The sequence below is a fragment of the Chaetodon auriga genome, chromosome 10 (assembly GCF_051107435.1).
Source record: "Chaetodon auriga isolate fChaAug3 chromosome 10, fChaAug3.hap1, whole genome shotgun sequence".
NCBI classification, from domain to species: Eukaryota; Metazoa; Chordata; class Actinopteri; order Chaetodontiformes; family Chaetodontidae; genus Chaetodon; species Chaetodon auriga.
In genome coordinates, this window is record NC_135083.1 from 17,595,407 (window position 1) to 17,611,894 (window position 16,488).

The window sequence follows — 16,488 nt, forward strand, 5'->3', positions numbered from 1 at the left end:
TCATTTAGCTCATAAAATGTCAGCAAAACATTAAAAATGTTCATCATAATTTAGAGTCCACAGTAACATCTTCAGACTGCTTGTTTAATGTGCCCGAATCGCAAAGATATTTGATTAACGGTGATATAAAAGTGAGAAAAGCAGAAAATTCTTCCATCTGAAAAAGCAGGAACTTGTGGATTTTTGACGTTTTCATTGATAAATCACTTAAATGATTAATCAAGTGTCAAAACTGTTGGTAATTCATTTTCTGCTGCGCTGATTGGGACAGTATCAGCTTATGTGTTAATATACTTGTTATATTCCAGCCATACAATGTTTCACTAGTTTTGCAAACCAAAAAAACAAAGACGAGTGAACTTAAAGTATGAACCAAATATTCACACCAGTCCACTCGTGCGCTCACTGAGATCACTCCTCTGTCTCCATACTACAAAGCAGGTTTACAGAAAACGTGGAGGATGGTCGCTTCGTCGTGTAATAAAGCTGAAATTCTGTCCATCCTCAAAATGCATTTCACGTCCATTCCTCTTCCCTCTCATCGTCCGACGGGAACCCCCCTAACGCGGCCCCCGCCTCTGCGCCGTTGTTGGCAGCGGCCCCGGAGCCGCAGCGCTGCCGGCGGGGGAGAGAGGTAATAAATAACCCGGGGAGAGGAGCGGAGACCGCCGGGCGGTGCACAGTCTGACCTGACAAATACTCACTGGAAAACCATCAGAGAGCGAGAGCCCACCCCTAGCGCTTGGAGCCAGCCTTTCAGACATGAGCTGCAAAATATATAGGCCTGCCCCTGCTGGAAAAAAAGAAAGGAAGACAGACAGAAGCGTCTCCGTCTCCCCCCATCCACATCCAGACACCACCAGAGACACGGCGAGAGTAATTAACTATTTAAAGCAGAGTATGAATGTCTTTGGAAAGCCTATGCAGTATTGTCTTGTCTCCACTTTCCTCACAGAAATGTAAGAAATGATCACCTCACTGGAGGAAGTCAGAGAAACAGAAACTTAAGCGTTGCTCCTGGTGTGAGTTTAAATTTAACCCACGAGGTCTACTTCTGGAGACCTGAGTAAAATATGACTTTTCAGGAGCCTAGAAAACATGTTTTCTGCAGTTGGTCACCTGCTCTGTTATTCAGATTCTTCATTTAAAACCAAAGCTGAAGTGGCCATTTCACTTGGACCAGAAATGAACACATCTCTCACTCTGGTGGTATCCAGAGGTGGAACTCACCATTTAGTTGATTCAACTTTGTTCTGCTCAGTTCAAACATTTGTATTCACCGACTGCAATTCAGAAACTTTGTTCCTAAACTAATCTGTCATATCACAGCTCAAATGCACTTCAGTATGAATGGAAGCTGCAGATTCACAGTAACAATGGTGAGTCAGTGCAGTCAGTTCACTGCAGATTCACAGAGATTTGTTTGTACATGTGATGAACAACTTGATGCAAACAGTTTTGGTCGTCTTGGACAGGTTTTTAGATATGTGAGGTTTCTATCACTGCCCCGACACAATAGTGAGGAATGGGTTTTCATTTGTGGAGCTCACTGGATTGAAATATTACATTAAAAAAGTTAAATAATGTATTTTCCAAAACTAGTGTCCCTGTCACTCTTGATAACCCACAGAACACACAGTCAACAGGTTTAACAGGACTGTTTAGAGGTGAAAACTGCTGACTTCTACAGTAACAAGACACTTTAAAGAATGAAACATTGATGTTAGATGTTTATCTCTGCCAGGCGTATGCGGTTGGTAGTGTGTGTGTGTGTGTGTGTGTGTGTGTGTGTGTGTGTGTGTGTGTATCTGTCTGCAGCTCATCCTGCACACTGCTGAACCCCCCAGCCTAATATTTTTTTTGCACATTTATGATTGTAGGCTCAGAAACTCTGGTAATTTAAAATCGTTGGAAAACAATCTGAAAAGCAGTCTGTTGCAGGCCACTTGTGGGCCTTCGTCGTGGCTCAAAAGCTGAAATTCGTAGAAAGTTTTGGTGTCATCTTGAACTGGAGCGTCTGCAGATTCTGCGTCTGACGTTCCGATCCACTAAAGTTAGGCGCGATACGAGATGAATAAATCCCTGTTTCTTGTTATCTCTGCCACCATCTTGGTAGTGAGGGAACCGAGAGGGACAGCTGAGTGAGATTTTGTCTAGGATGGCAATTATGAACTGAAAATGATGAAGACATCAAACACAGCTCCATTCAATTGCTATTGCTGTGGTAGCCACAGTAATTGCAGGTTTGTGATGGGACACGGACTGTTGTCTCCTGCATGAGCCAGACATGCTACACCACCGTCCACCCCCCACCCCCCTCTTAATCTTTCTTTGTTCTTTCTGCCATCCTCATTTCTGTGCTACTTGATAAAATCAGAGTAGAAAAAGCCAGACAACACCTCTTCCTTCAGGTCAACCTTCTGTTGTAGCCATTAATAATCGTTAAGTCTATTAGCCCCTTTAAAGTCGTGCTACCTTTTGCTGACTCACTCTCATTTTATCTAGACGTGAAACTTCTCAGGGGTCCTGGAGGGAGTTTAGCTCTCCTAAGTTGGAATTTGTGGAATTTAATATCAGAAAATGTTTCAGGGGGTACAGTCTCTGGGCTTTGAGTGTACTATGTTAGCAGGCAAAGAGAAACATAATACATTAGGAGGGGAGAAATGTGGATCAGAGTGCTGAATTTCTGACAAGAGCCTTTGAAAAGCGCTAAATTTGGCATTTCAATACCCTCCATCTGGTGGTAGTGCTAAACACGACATCATATTTCAAAACTTTTTATTCTCAGTATGTGTCCCTAATTGCTCACCAGGCAGTGTTTTGGCCACTGTGTGCAGTCTCACTACACCAGCAACCGCACCAGCCGCTTCTTCAATAGGGTTTAGGTTAAATTTCCCCTTTGTTTTAAGTTTCAAAACACTTTTAACAGTGTACGGCCCTGTAAGCAGCGAGACCGCGCTGCTATTTTTGTGGTATGACTTAGGCCTTAAGCTAAATCTCCACAAACTGCTCGTCCAAAAATTCCCCTAAAATCAGGTTTAAAACTGAACTAGTGTGGGACCAACACAGTCCTGCAACTCCAGAATTTCAGAGTTGGCAAGCAGGCAGAGTAACATTAGACCCCAGAGAGGGTGGGGGGGGTGGGGGGTTATGCTGTCGTGCCGGCGCCCTTGGCCTCCCCCGGCGGATCTGGGGGGTCAGGCGGCTGTCTGTGATCCCACACAGCGGCTCTTCCACATGGGATTTATTTTCTTGCTGGATGGGCAGGCAGGCGGCCCAAGAGGATTCTCATTTTAGACCAGCGTCTGTAGCTGTCAACGCCAGCCGACAGAGGCGAGCGGACACCCGACCCCGAGTATCCTCCCTCAACACTCCCCTTTGGACTCCCTCCCCTCCTCCTTATATTCCCTGCTCACACACAAACACATGGACAGCGCGCACACTCACACACACCCACACACCCAGAGAAAATGAAGATTTCACAGCCTTATTTTGTCTAAATGAAACTTTCCCTCGTATAATGATGAGACTGGAAATGATAAAATTAAAAATTCTACATGATTGTTTATTCAGTTTTCATCTCAGGAGTCCTTTTCTTTCATTATAAAGCCCTGTGGTGAACTCAAAGCTTCAACGAGCAATGAGCCAGGTCTATCTAGCAAAAAATGCACAGCGGCTCCCCTTCCTCCCCAGCGCCGTTAATAATTTGTGCAGTAAAAGATAGCGTGCCTCTCTGAGTTTGTGGGAGTTATTGGCACAGTATTCCCCCCACCATATTTGTGCAAGGCAGTGATAGGAACATAAATTATTTCTTATCTCTTCCGCAATCCATTTTTCAAAGGGCTCACTCTGTGTTTGAAGGGTAGCAGCACCAGCAGCCAAAGCCCAGATAGTAGGCTACATTAGCCTTCAAGAGATCCGACTTAATGATTCAAACAATGCAATAAGAACAGAGACTCATTGATATGGGCAGTGTTATATACAGTATGACCATCATTTAATCCCAAATTAGGTCCTTGGAATCCAACAAACATCAAAACAATGGCCAGCATTACCACCGCTACAAAGGCAAACACTGTCGCAAGGTTATTTAGTCAAATGCAATGCAGTATAATTGAGGACGTAAGTGGTAGGGATTTGGAAGTTAAATGAAGTTTGAGAGATCCTAGAAAATTTTGTGGTGGACCAAAGTGGACACAGTGTGTACCAAACTTAAAGTTTTAAAGAATCACTGCACTATGTTTTGCACAAAATAAAAATATTCCTGTGTTCCGTCCACTGAACTGCAAAATAATCACTTAATACTGAGTGTGGCTCACCACGAGTCTACCATGAAATGAAAACAGACTATAAGCACACTGATGCCTTTGGAAACAGGTAAAAGATTCAGCACTCTGAAGTGTGTGGTTCTGAAAGCACAAGCAAAGTCCTTAATAGATCACAAGAGCCACTTTTCCATAACGAGGCCCCTTTGGTGCTCACAAGAGGTCAAGATGTGTTTCTCTCTGTCGAAAACATGCAAAAAGAAACACAAGGAAAGTTTGGAGGGAAACAGAAAAAGTCGAATAATGCCTTGGCCTGGCCGGCCCTGTGAACAACTGCATTATTGTTCGGAAACTCTTGACAAGTGGTGTCAGCTATCAATTTAGATATATTCTACAGCTCCAGCTGATCTGCAGAGACAAAAATGACAAATGATAAATATCAAACCCTCCTCTGCAAAGCATTAATGTCTGCTTGCAAAGAATAAACCCTAGCTCTCCCAGCAACTATTGATTTTTTTTTTCCCTGTGTGATGTGAAACCAGCAATCAGCACTGCGGTTCGAAATAGCCCTGAAACTGGAGCTGAGACGTCGATGAGTCGCCAACACATTTCAATTAGCGAGCCGCCCTGGCCGATCTCTCCCTCGGGGCACAAAGCACAGAGGGTCGGGCAAACCCAGCCCAAGTCCACATATGGTCCCGCGTTGGATCAAATGAATCTGATAAGACACAGAGGAAGAATTTACCCATGCCACTGCCAAATATTTGTCTATTTCTAGATATCTTCCATTAACTGTAAAACACAGACTTGTGTATTCGAATGTCAAACCACCCTCAGCCTTTGAAGGCCTCCAAAGAGTGCGGTTTGTTTGACACGGCTTGTTTCCGGTGGAAAGACGCAGGCGGAGCAGCGGGACAAGACTTCAGTGGTGCAATATGAGCCACATCACATGATGCTGAGATGTAAAATAATGGTCTGTCAACTGTTTAACTTTTATTTATTTGAGCAGCCCATCCAGAAAATGGTTTTCATTTATAGTGCGCCCATGGCAATACTATCTAATGCCTAGAGGAGGGAATATTCACAGCTTAATGTTCTGCACTTGTGTGGATTTTCAGTGTCAGCTACTTTTATAAAAACTGAATCTTTGCTTCTCCTTCAGTATTTTTACAAAGAACTTTATTTTTTGACATAAGTGCACTGAGAATAAGGACATCTCTGCTCTGAGTTAAAAAAGACAATATCCCGCCAAACTGCACGCACGCAAAAGAGGGTTACTGATTTTTGCTGGAAAGTAAAAATAACCAAAGGGACATGATTTCTGTAAGAAGCTATTTTACTTTTGTGCCATATACGTTAACAAGTCCAAATGTTCAGAGCTGTCATTTTACTTCACTTTAAATGATGATGAAGTAATTCTGATTAGGCTCCTCTGATCAGTATTTATCAATAACTCAACATAGTATTGTTATGGAAGGTTTTATTATTGTTCAGCTGTCAGAAAAACAACATTATGAGAACATCATATTAAAGCAAATATTCAGATCAGAAGTCATTAGAATGGAGTGTTTAATGTCAGAGCTTCTTTGGTCCTGATTGAGATGTGCCCACAGCACAAGGTGGTGAAAACTGTCTGTGCTGAAAGGGAATTTTCATAACCCTGTTAAAATCTACTGACTATGTTAAACTGTTTTCTTCAGGTTTGAGTTCAGCTGCTTATGTTTAGAACACATTCAACAACTTTGGTGTCTGTTGTGTAAAAAAAAAAAAGATTTTCTATGAAAACATAATAGATTTCTCAACATAAAATCTATATATATATATATATATATATGCACTATATATCTGCACTAGTATTGAAACATTTCAAATTCTACAAAATCTTTAGCACAGGATAACTGGATGAGAAATGTTCTGTGTATTTGTCTTGCTCCCTCTCACTCGCAGCCATGTTGTTTCATTCTCTGACAGCTCTCATCAACAACAGCAGACTGGTGCTGGCGTTGTGTGTGCATGCATGCGTGTTTGGGTGTGTGTACGTGCTGTACATTCTCCACTGAGGGGCCAGGGGGTTATGGTGGAGCCACGGGGCCACAGCGACAACTTGCCGCTGCCCCCCTCCCTTCTCTCTGCCCCTCCTCACCCCTCTGGCCCTTTGCTCCTCGCCTGGCTGGCAGCCCTGCATCAGGCAGACGCACCACAGGCTCTTCTCCCCCCCTCCCCTGCACGCACGCACACACGCACGCACGCACACACACACACACACACACACCAGTCACTCCACCGCCGCCCCCCCTCGCTCTGGGCCGATCGATACAGCTCTTCGCCTTTCATCTGACCAGAGCTTTGGAGGAGCCACACTTCCTGAAGAAAACCCAATACAGCACTCCCTCTCAGGGTAGCTTATTCTCTGTGTGTAAGTGTGTGTGTGTGTGTGCTCATGTGTCGATGCACTGATGTGTGTCTACATGTACATGTGTTTGTGAATGAGAATGCGTGGGTGTGAGAGACGGAGAGGGAAAGGTTTTGCGTGAGCTGGCAAGTGCTGTGACAGAACATAGGTTTGGCTTGATGGGATGGTCATTTGTATGAACGACATATGATCAGCTGCTAAAACAGATAAACAAGCTTTAAATTAGGTTCTAGTGTTAGGAGCAGTATTGTTTGATCAGTCAATATGAGAGTTGCTCCGCCCATTTTGAGCAGGACGCAAAGAGAAATCAGAGAAAATTCTCCAAGCTCATTTTATGGGGTTAATTTTTCACTGCCCTTAATGTCGTCAGAATCAGAATTCCTCAAAGCCTCGGTGCGTTCTACCTGGACCGACACTCAAGTCTGTGAGAGGGAAGTTCAGTCTTAGTGGAAGATCCTTATAAATACTTCAAAAGCGGGAGAGGCAACATTCATTTCTCTCTCTCAATTTCTACTCTGCTTATCCGACAGCTTCCTGTGTTGTTTGAGGATTGGGAGTCTTAACTCTTGCTCTCTCTTCTCTGCTTATCCTACAGATCTCTGTGTTGTTTGTAGACAGGGAATCCTAACTTCCTGTGTGGAAGAGGGAGACTGAACCTCCTCACTCAGCGCACAGGTGTTAAACAAGAGAGGCTGCTCAGGTCACATGGAGGTCAGGTGAAAACACCACCTCCCGGGACGAAAACATACCACATGTGGGAAACTGCTGGGAAGGCTGGTACTATTTTACAAAAAGACAAAAAACAGGCTTATGACAGAGGCCTTCAGGGGTCTGAAACATCGCATCTAACCCGAACGGGGATCTGCACTTACTCAAAGTCCAGGTGAATTCTGGAAAACAAACTCGAGCAACCCGATTCAAATGGGACCTAAATCTGACTCGTGTTTCCCTTCAGGACAAAGGGAAAAAGATTAATCACTCACCACTCGCTGATGCACTGCCTCCAAATGTGTTAGAGCCCTTGCGTCCGTCCTCTTCTCCAAACAGCAGTGGGAACAATCCCTGCAGAAAAACAAACATACTTCTCTTGTAACCACTCACAATATTCCAGAGCATAGTTTATTTCTGTATTGCAGGAGTTGCAAGAGAAGTTCCTCTTTGAACAGTGGCATCTTCATCCGTCATCTTCTTCTGTGGTTCATGACGAAGACTTTACAACATGTATAAAGTGTAGTGATCTGACCACAGCAGCTATCAGTAATGCAGTGTTTCATGTACTTCTGTGTCAGAAGACTCACTGACCAAATAAAACTAACCACACTATGTCTATAAATTGTACTTTATAGGTTGTTGTTAAGTAAATAAACATATTTACAGGCCATAGTAGCATAAGACTGACTGAAAATAAAATAGGATAAACTCGATGTGCAAAAACAAGTTTGAAGTTTTTCAAGTTTCGAGTTGTTTTTGGTACAAAACAGAAATAAGACAATCTCTTAAGTTAATAAGTTAATTACCTTGTTTTACAAGCAGATCCTTACTGACAAAAAAAAACTAAACCAAAGTTTGACAGATACAGTATGTGAAGATTTTCATACCCCAGTTACCACAGAAAATATGGTGAATTCTGCCGTTAACTTGCTAGAAATTGAAACAATGTTTAGGGGCAGCAAGAATGCATACAAAGTCAGTGGAAAATCACAAATGAAGATGAATAGATGACATGAAGAGAGGCAAGGCCCATACATATCTGAGCTGAAAACTTTCAACATGTTGTAATTGAGCTGCATTACTCTCTAAATGTACAGATATAGATGTGGCAAGCAGCAGGTCTGCGGTAAAATGAGTGAAACCAAAGGTCCTGGCAAGTTTAGAAATCAGTCTATCTGAGCTGTCACCGTCAGTCTCTGCTTGTTGTCACAGCAAGCTGTCAGTCAGGGAACTTCTCCGTTCACTGCTAGTGGCCAAACGACACAGGCAGCTAAACCACCTCAGCAGTCAGAGCAAGACAAAAATCCACTACATATTGAGTAGGATGGAGTTACATCTTGACGTGACCACGAAGAAACTCTGCTTGGGTGCCAATGACACTACGATCCACTTTTCAGCTCCATAACACATATAGTTATGTGTCATGGCCCTTGTTCTGCTGCTGTACAGATCATTGGTAAACCATAAAGGAACACAATTTAGCACAACAGGATTTTTGGTGTATCACCAATACAGCATATTTTATCCTTGTGAATAGCTCTTAAAACAGGAAGGAGCCTCCCACAGACCGTTTGGTCTCCTGACCTCTAGAAGCTACAGAGCATCTGGGTCAACAATCATTTATCAATTACTTATCAACATTCATAGCTGAAGGCCTGTGCAGTGGTGAGTGAGTCATTAATGAATGGTTCTTGGCCTGGATTCTCTGCAGTCATCTTTCACAGGGGCTAGAGCTCAGGGCCTCAAAAAGACAAAGCTACGCTGGCTGAAGATATTCCCACTGCAGCGACCTGAAAGGTTTCTAACATTTAGGCATTGTAGTAGATTATTACTTAACTACTGAACAGAGAAATAATCATAATTAACATCCTTAGTGACAATATATGAAATATATCTGCAAACAAAAACAATAAAGGAAGTGTTATTTGACTGGATTTAACTGGCTTTCGGACTGCAAGATGGCACTAACTCATCTGAATGCAAACTGTTCCCCCATCGCATAAGACAAAAACGACTCTTTTAGTTTCCTGGTGTCCTTCTGCATTGTGTGGCCCACTGCACACGTGCTGCTTCTCTCCCGCTCTGCCCAGCTCTGCCCGAAGATTCAAACTGGGATGAAGTCATGAACATAAAAATAGCTTCCCCAGGGTTTAGGAAAGTTTTGCAAATATAAAACTTTTATAGATGAAACATCCATATTTGGCTCTGACAACAATCAAACACAAAGGTCTCATTTCTAATCATGCAGCTACAGCAATAAAGGTTTTCTCACTTGTGTACTTTACTGTAGCCGTGTGCCAGTGTACTGCAATTACGAGAAGCCGAGTGGGGAAGCTTTCTATTTGTAATTTCAGGTGGACAACATCAGAAGTTTCTGACAGCTACAACATCTCCCACGTAGCAATCACTGGAAGTTCAATTCAAATAGAATCCAAATATTAACACAGTGACAACCATTTGAGAGAACTTAAAATGAGTTATACACTGTTTGTTCACATCTGGTTGGTTGGTTGGTTGGTTGGTTGGTTGGTTGGTTAATGAACCAGGACAAATACAGTGAGTAACACAGTAAAGTTGTTTATTAGGCTTAATTTCCAATTACCTGGGGTGACCACAAGGCTAGCCAATTTTGGACCAATGTGTGAAAGTTCCCAAGTCGGAATAAGTAAGTAGGTTTTCCCATTCTTCCCACTCTGCTGACTTGGAGTGAATGCAAAAAATAAAGTGATAAAAGCGCCTGAACTTGTGGACAGTCTGGGTCTAGGAACAGAATCAAATGTCACTGTTATCCAGAGGACTTTGGTTCACTTCATTTTGCTGGAAAAGATGATTTTTATTTTTATACAGGTACATGCAGATGCACATGCTTGCATACCACCCACCCATCAGAGAAGCTCCAGTCAGGATGTTGTCTGAACAGATGTTTAGTCTGCCCTGAGTAGAGCAATGCCCTCTGTTTTTACTGGCCCTCTGAATCCACTGGCTTTCAGCAGAAGCGCCATTGCCTTGGTCACTACGTCTCCCTCCAGCCGGACCCACACAAACACACACAAAGCCTTTGAGGTAGAACTTTTAAGGGGTGAAGGAGCACGGAAGGGGACAGAGGTTGGAAGCCGGCGAGTTGCTGCCAGATCCACAGGGCATCGGACGGGGCCGTATAAACAAGACTGAATGTGGCCACCAGGGATTGGTACATTGTCCCAATGGAAACGTCTGGCCCTGGATGACTCAGCCTCCGACACTGCACAGGAGGGGTGGAGAGACGCTGCTCTGTCCCAAACAGTTTCCAGACTATCCAAAATAGGCCTGTTAATCCCCGCCTGATGGTAACCAAATGTCAAGAGACGGATGAGTGTTTGTCGGTTTGAACGTAATTTCCCAGTTAAGACAGAAAACTTCCAATCCCGTGTTCTGGGCTGCAGCACACGACCAGAGACCATACACATGTGGTGGGCATATTCATTCTGTAGTTATTTACCGTGAGCACAAGTCAGGTGAAAGCATGTATTTATGTAGGTGTGTATCCTGCATGTGTTTGCAAAAAACGGAAACATTTCCTCATTTAGCATTCCTGAGGACCAAATTCAACAAAATCAAATTATACTGTACTGAGCTCATTTTGGTGAAAAAAATCACAAGGAAACCACAACTTTTCCTGTATTTTTTTCATGGAACATTTGCTCATTACACTGATAAATGAGTGCCAATCAGACGCCCCAGCACCAAGTTAAGTGCAGCCCTGCTCCCTCTGTGTCATGTGCAAGTTAAGGACACCCACTGTTATGTCCGCGGCCAGAGGGAAGGAGGAAAGGAGTTGGAAGGAAGGAATAGGGGAAGGGAACCACAAAAGCACGGCAGGGCAGCTGCCTTGGCAGGTAGATGAAGTGAGGATTACACAGGCCGGCATGAGGGTGATTAATGCACGGGGGAACGCATGGGAAGGAAAACAAGGCCATAAATCAGTCCCTGCGCCTCCATGCTAATTGTAATTGAAATGAATTTATCTGGCCCATAGTGCAGGGAATTGCAATTGCTACTGACCAATAGGGCCCAAGTGGTCCAAGGGAAATGAAACGGGGAGTGCGGCGTGTCCATGCCAAGATCAATGCGTAACCCAGTGCTGGTATTTGTGCCCCGTAAATAAAGGTGGTTTGGGGGGGAAACATGTAACAGGTGAGTTATTGTGCTGACTTCTGTGCTAACTTTGGTCAGTGTGATGATGGAGCCATTACTCAAGGTATAGTTCTCTGACTTTTGGCCACAATTTAGATGCAAGCTGGAATTGTTTAAAAAATAATGTGAAACACACAGAGGTAAGGCTACAGAGGGGAATCACTCCTGAGATTGCTTTAGCCCAGCCCATGTTTTTTTTTTTTGTTTTTTTTTTTCTATTGCCTCAAGATAAAAAGTGTGCAACATTGCCCTGTGAGTGCAAGAAAGCTTCGTACATTGGTTTGCTATATAGCCTCTATGTAGCCTACTGTATTCTACGACCACATTCCCCATTCTAAGACCACAGTGCTGCAAAACCTCATGTATAAAATGTCGAGGAGTCAGCCTTCCGGTCTGTTCTCTTAACCCCAATCCCCAGTCCGCCTCCCACAGCCAAGCAGGTAGCTCCCCATTCATTAACCCAACCACTTACTCACTAATTGGGACATGCACAGACCTGTCTGTGTGTCTGTGTACTTAAAATGAATTTCAGGATAGAGCGATAGGCCTGAAGAAAAGACCCAACAAACAACAAAGGATCTGATGCATTACATTCTGTGCTGTTGAATCTAGCCTTCAGAACTATTACCGTAAATGTAGTGATGCTAATCTGCTGAAAAGCTGTTAAGTCAACATTGTCCTGTATTCAAGGGGTTTCTACAAGTTTCAGGTCGACAGCTGGTAAGTTTCATTCCAAATTATGCCATTATGGGACATGAATAGTTAAATATAAATTTTTCAAAGACAGAATCATTTGTTTTTCAGTTGGGATAACAGTGCTTTTCTTTTGAAATGAAACTCTACAGGAACAACCTTGGTCAACGCTAAAAGCAAAAGTTGCATTGGAAAAGAGGGATCCATGTTGTGTTGAGCACCCAGCAGAGCATTCCCTGCTCCACTCTCTCTGGGATTTGGTCTCCATGTTGTGATCCAATAGCATTCCCCCATGAGACTGCGGATAGCATCCCAATATCGCTGCAGGAAAATAACATTGTCTTCCACTCATACACGGAGGAATAACATACCCTCATCAGGACACACTTTAATGACACTATAACTATGCATGCTGCTCATTCACGCCGTTTTCAGCCTTGAATATGCAAACACTTTGAGGAAAACACTGTGAGCAGCATCTGTAGAGTAGTGAGTGTTGCGTTACATATGGGGCGACTGTCCGCTACATGTTTGAAATTGCTTAGAAAATTTTACATGCTCTGTGACAAACTGCACAACAAGCATACACTCCCGCAATTTATAGCTCTTTGAACCTTGTGGGTGCAATGAACAATAAGAACAAAGCATTGTTTTTCAATTGTGTGTGACAGTGTGGGCTGCTCAGCACAGAGGCCTTCGCCCTAACAACTGGGGCTGAGTTTGCTAAACGAGCCAGAGCACCACCGCAGAGCCCACAAGGCTCCACGCTTTCTGATATAACCAGGGGCTTTTCTCTGCCTGCACACTCCCTCCACCACCTCACCTCCTTCCCCCCATCCTTCCCCTCCGTCAGGAATCTATATTTCATAAGCGAGCTGTGGAGCTCCAGTGCCCAATTATCAGCAGATAAGGCGCAGGAAGCCCTGGAGCGCCGGCACGGCTATTTAGACGGGGAGGGGGGAAGGAGCTGGAGAACGAAGGCAGGCAGGCAGGCAGGCAGGCAGGCAGGGACCCAACCCCCCAGGGGCACTTCGCCCTCACCACGCTATTTTTTTCTTCCTTCTCTTTTTTTTTCTTTTCTCTCCCTCGCTGACAGCCTCCTCCTCCCCCTTTTACCTTAGCGGCAGGGTTCAATTAGTGCCGGCGGCGGCTAGCACCCGCAGCCCGGCTCAGCCCGGGGAGCTGGAGCCTCTATCAGCGCACACCAACAACACGCAAGGCTGAGTCCAACTAGCAAACTGACGTCAAGGCAAGTTCTGCGTTGGTCTCACACATACATGCACATGTACATATGCACACACACAATCTGAGAAGCTTTTAATATCTCAGCAATGAGCACAACAGGGTCATCGATATAAAATTTTAATTTCCCATGAAACGGCTGCTGGAGTGCTATTTGATTCTGCATATTTATGTATTTCCTGTAAAGACAACAAGAATAGGGAGGGACTTGTCGCAGGTCTTGATTGGCATCTACAGTGGCCAACAGTGCTGTATGTTACACCCCCCCCCCCCCCCCCTTCAGCTCGTGGTCCTATTAGCTGACTCTGACCGGACTGGGAGCTCCCAGTGAACGCAGCCTGATCCGGGTTGAGTACAGCCTCTGAGACTGATGAAGGCCAGCGTGACAACAGGGAATACAGTACCAAGGTGTTTTTTTAGTCAGGGTTGGCTCCTGGCACCCCGGGGATGATACTAGGAATGCTAGCTGCACGGCTAACCTAGCTAAGGGCATCTTTAGCAACAAATAAAGCTATCTGTCCAACAGGAAACACCATAATTCACAGACAGGATATCAGAGGGAAAACCAGAAAATATATCCACCATGAATATGATGCAGTTTCACCAAAATCAGTGATCACAGAGGCCCACCCCCCAGAAACACTCTGATCCTGCGTCGTCATAAAAATCTAAGACAGCATTTCACTGGACGCAAAGTAGTATACACTCCAGAGTACTGGATGGCATACTCTAAAATACCATTAAAATACCTACAAAACGACTTCTTGTCACTGTCGGGGCAGATACTGGTGTATAGGTGACGTATAACATGAGATGTGACCAAAAGACTCACACATCGATGTTGATTTCCGCTTTTTTCCTGAAAGTACAACATGAAGCTAAGTATGATTACAGAGCTAGCTTTAAAACCACAATGTCTCCATGGAGATACCATGCTGATATATATTGCTGCAGTTTTAGAATCATGTCACATTGGGCTAATACTTTGAACTGTACTTTGACCGACGGCAAAATCATTTACATCAAGCATTTCCTGTTATTTCACCATTTCTCAGATGGGTTGTTTCTGCCTCCTCAGACTGGCGCATTTAAGTCAGGACTTTTCACACCGCTCCATGGCCCCAGACCTCTATTAGCAAGGGGGTAAAACTCGATGTGCCTCTCACATTTTCAGACCCCAACAAAAAAAAAAAACAAAAACACACCACCAATGCTGAGGAAGGTCGGCCAGGGGTCAGGCACAGCTCACGGATACGAGACGGATATCGATTCGCTGGGACAGGCCGTGAGCACACACACACACACACACACACACACACACACACACACACACACACACACACACACTTTCTTTCCCCTCCTCTTTTTCTCTCTTTCTCTACAGTCACAGGGCAGGCATCAGCCAATAGATCAGCCAGGGGCAGGAAACGGCCTGGGTCAGAGGGGACAGAGTGTGTGTGTGTGTGTGTGTGTGTGTGTGTGATGATAAGACTAACAGCCTGCTGAAAGCCGCTCTCACCTAGAGCTATCCAGGACCTTCAGGCTGTTTCGAATCACCTCGAAGGAGCAAAGAAAAAGAAAATAGCTCTGACCAAACATCGATGGAGTATTTGTCTTACTGCCAATGACGGAGATGCATCTACGTGCACAAGCACTCGTCAACACATACTGGCAAGTGTTCAAGATTTCCATAATGACCGTTTCAGTGTGCCACACAAGTCGTCGTTGTTTGTCAGTCTTTCTATCAGTTGGAAGTTGATATTATAGAACACTTGTCACCGCAGGAGGGTGTGTGTTGTTGTTGTTGCTGTCGCCTAGTGGGCCGTGTTAGGGGATCCGCCAATGGCAAAAAGACTGGAGTAAGACCCAGGCGAGGCTTCAGCAGCCCTGGGTAGACTGGAGGCTCAGCTGGAGTCATGCACATACAGCGTCAGTGCTGCATGGGTCGTCATGTGTGTGCACGTGCTATGTATGATTGCTGTGCATGAGTGAATAAGTTAAGTGTATGTCCAAGTGTGTGTGTGTGTGTGTGCGCACGTGTGCTTAAATGCGCATGTGTGTTTGTACTGTATATGTGAGAGAAAGTCAGGGGGCAGTGAAGCGGAGGAGGGCAGGCAATGCTCCCAGGCATAGAAAGCAGGCCAACTCCATCTCCCACTATGGAGAGCTTCAAAGAGATGGGGTAGTAAAACGAGAGATGGTAGAGTATGCCAGGTTGCATCAGGGAAGTTGTGTGAGATGAGCTATTATGTTCTATTCAAGCTAAACCGTCAACCACAACACACACACACACACACACACACACATATATATATATAAGCACATGTTTGCTTCTTCTTTTTTTTTTTAAAAATTGTGCACATTTTGGTTTCTATCATCTTGAATTTCTTTCTGTATTTATTTTTCACATTAGTATGGAAGGTGTGCTTTTTATGCAGGACGTGCAAAAAGAAAAAAATAATAATTATTTTCACTTCCACATAGCTATTTTATTCATCCCCTGCTGCAGAATCTTTCAGCTGCCTTGGCCTCAAACTACAGATAAATCAGGTAATTTATACAGAGAGAAGGAAGGAAACAAGTCAAAGACAAAAGATTCAGAGATACAGAGAAGACAGCAAGACAGTCAGGAGGAAGTGAACTTCCCCCGCTGACACTCTTGTTCCACAGTAAGAATCCCCCGGCCAGTAGCCTCAGACATCTGGTTCCAGTTAGCTCTCAGCGCTTTGACGCGTTTCCTGTGCTGCTGCTCCACGCAGCCACGGCCACGACGCAGCCCTCCCAACGCCACAACAGCCAAACTCTCTGGAGATAATGTACTGTAACTCAAACACACACACACACACACACACACACATGCATGCACGTGCGCGCGCACACACACACAAATATACAATCAACCACACGTCTACTGTGTGTTGAAACAAACCAGAGAAGAGTCAGGCTGTATTCGGGTGTTTGTTCATGCCGTACTGTCATTTAATGTTGCTA

General features: G+C 44.4%; 1 protein-coding gene across 1 annotated transcript in view; it reads right to left on the reverse strand.

Moving 5' to 3' along the window:
- samd11 (sterile alpha motif domain containing 11) overlaps positions 1–16,488 on the reverse strand; it is a 77,992-nt gene that overhangs the window by 52,439 nt on the left and 9,065 nt on the right. Inside the window, exon 2 of the mRNA XM_076741021.1 lies at positions 7,662–7,740. The gene's annotated coding sequence lies outside the window, so the exon portion shown is untranslated. The remainder of the gene's footprint in view (positions 1–7,661; positions 7,741–16,488) is intronic.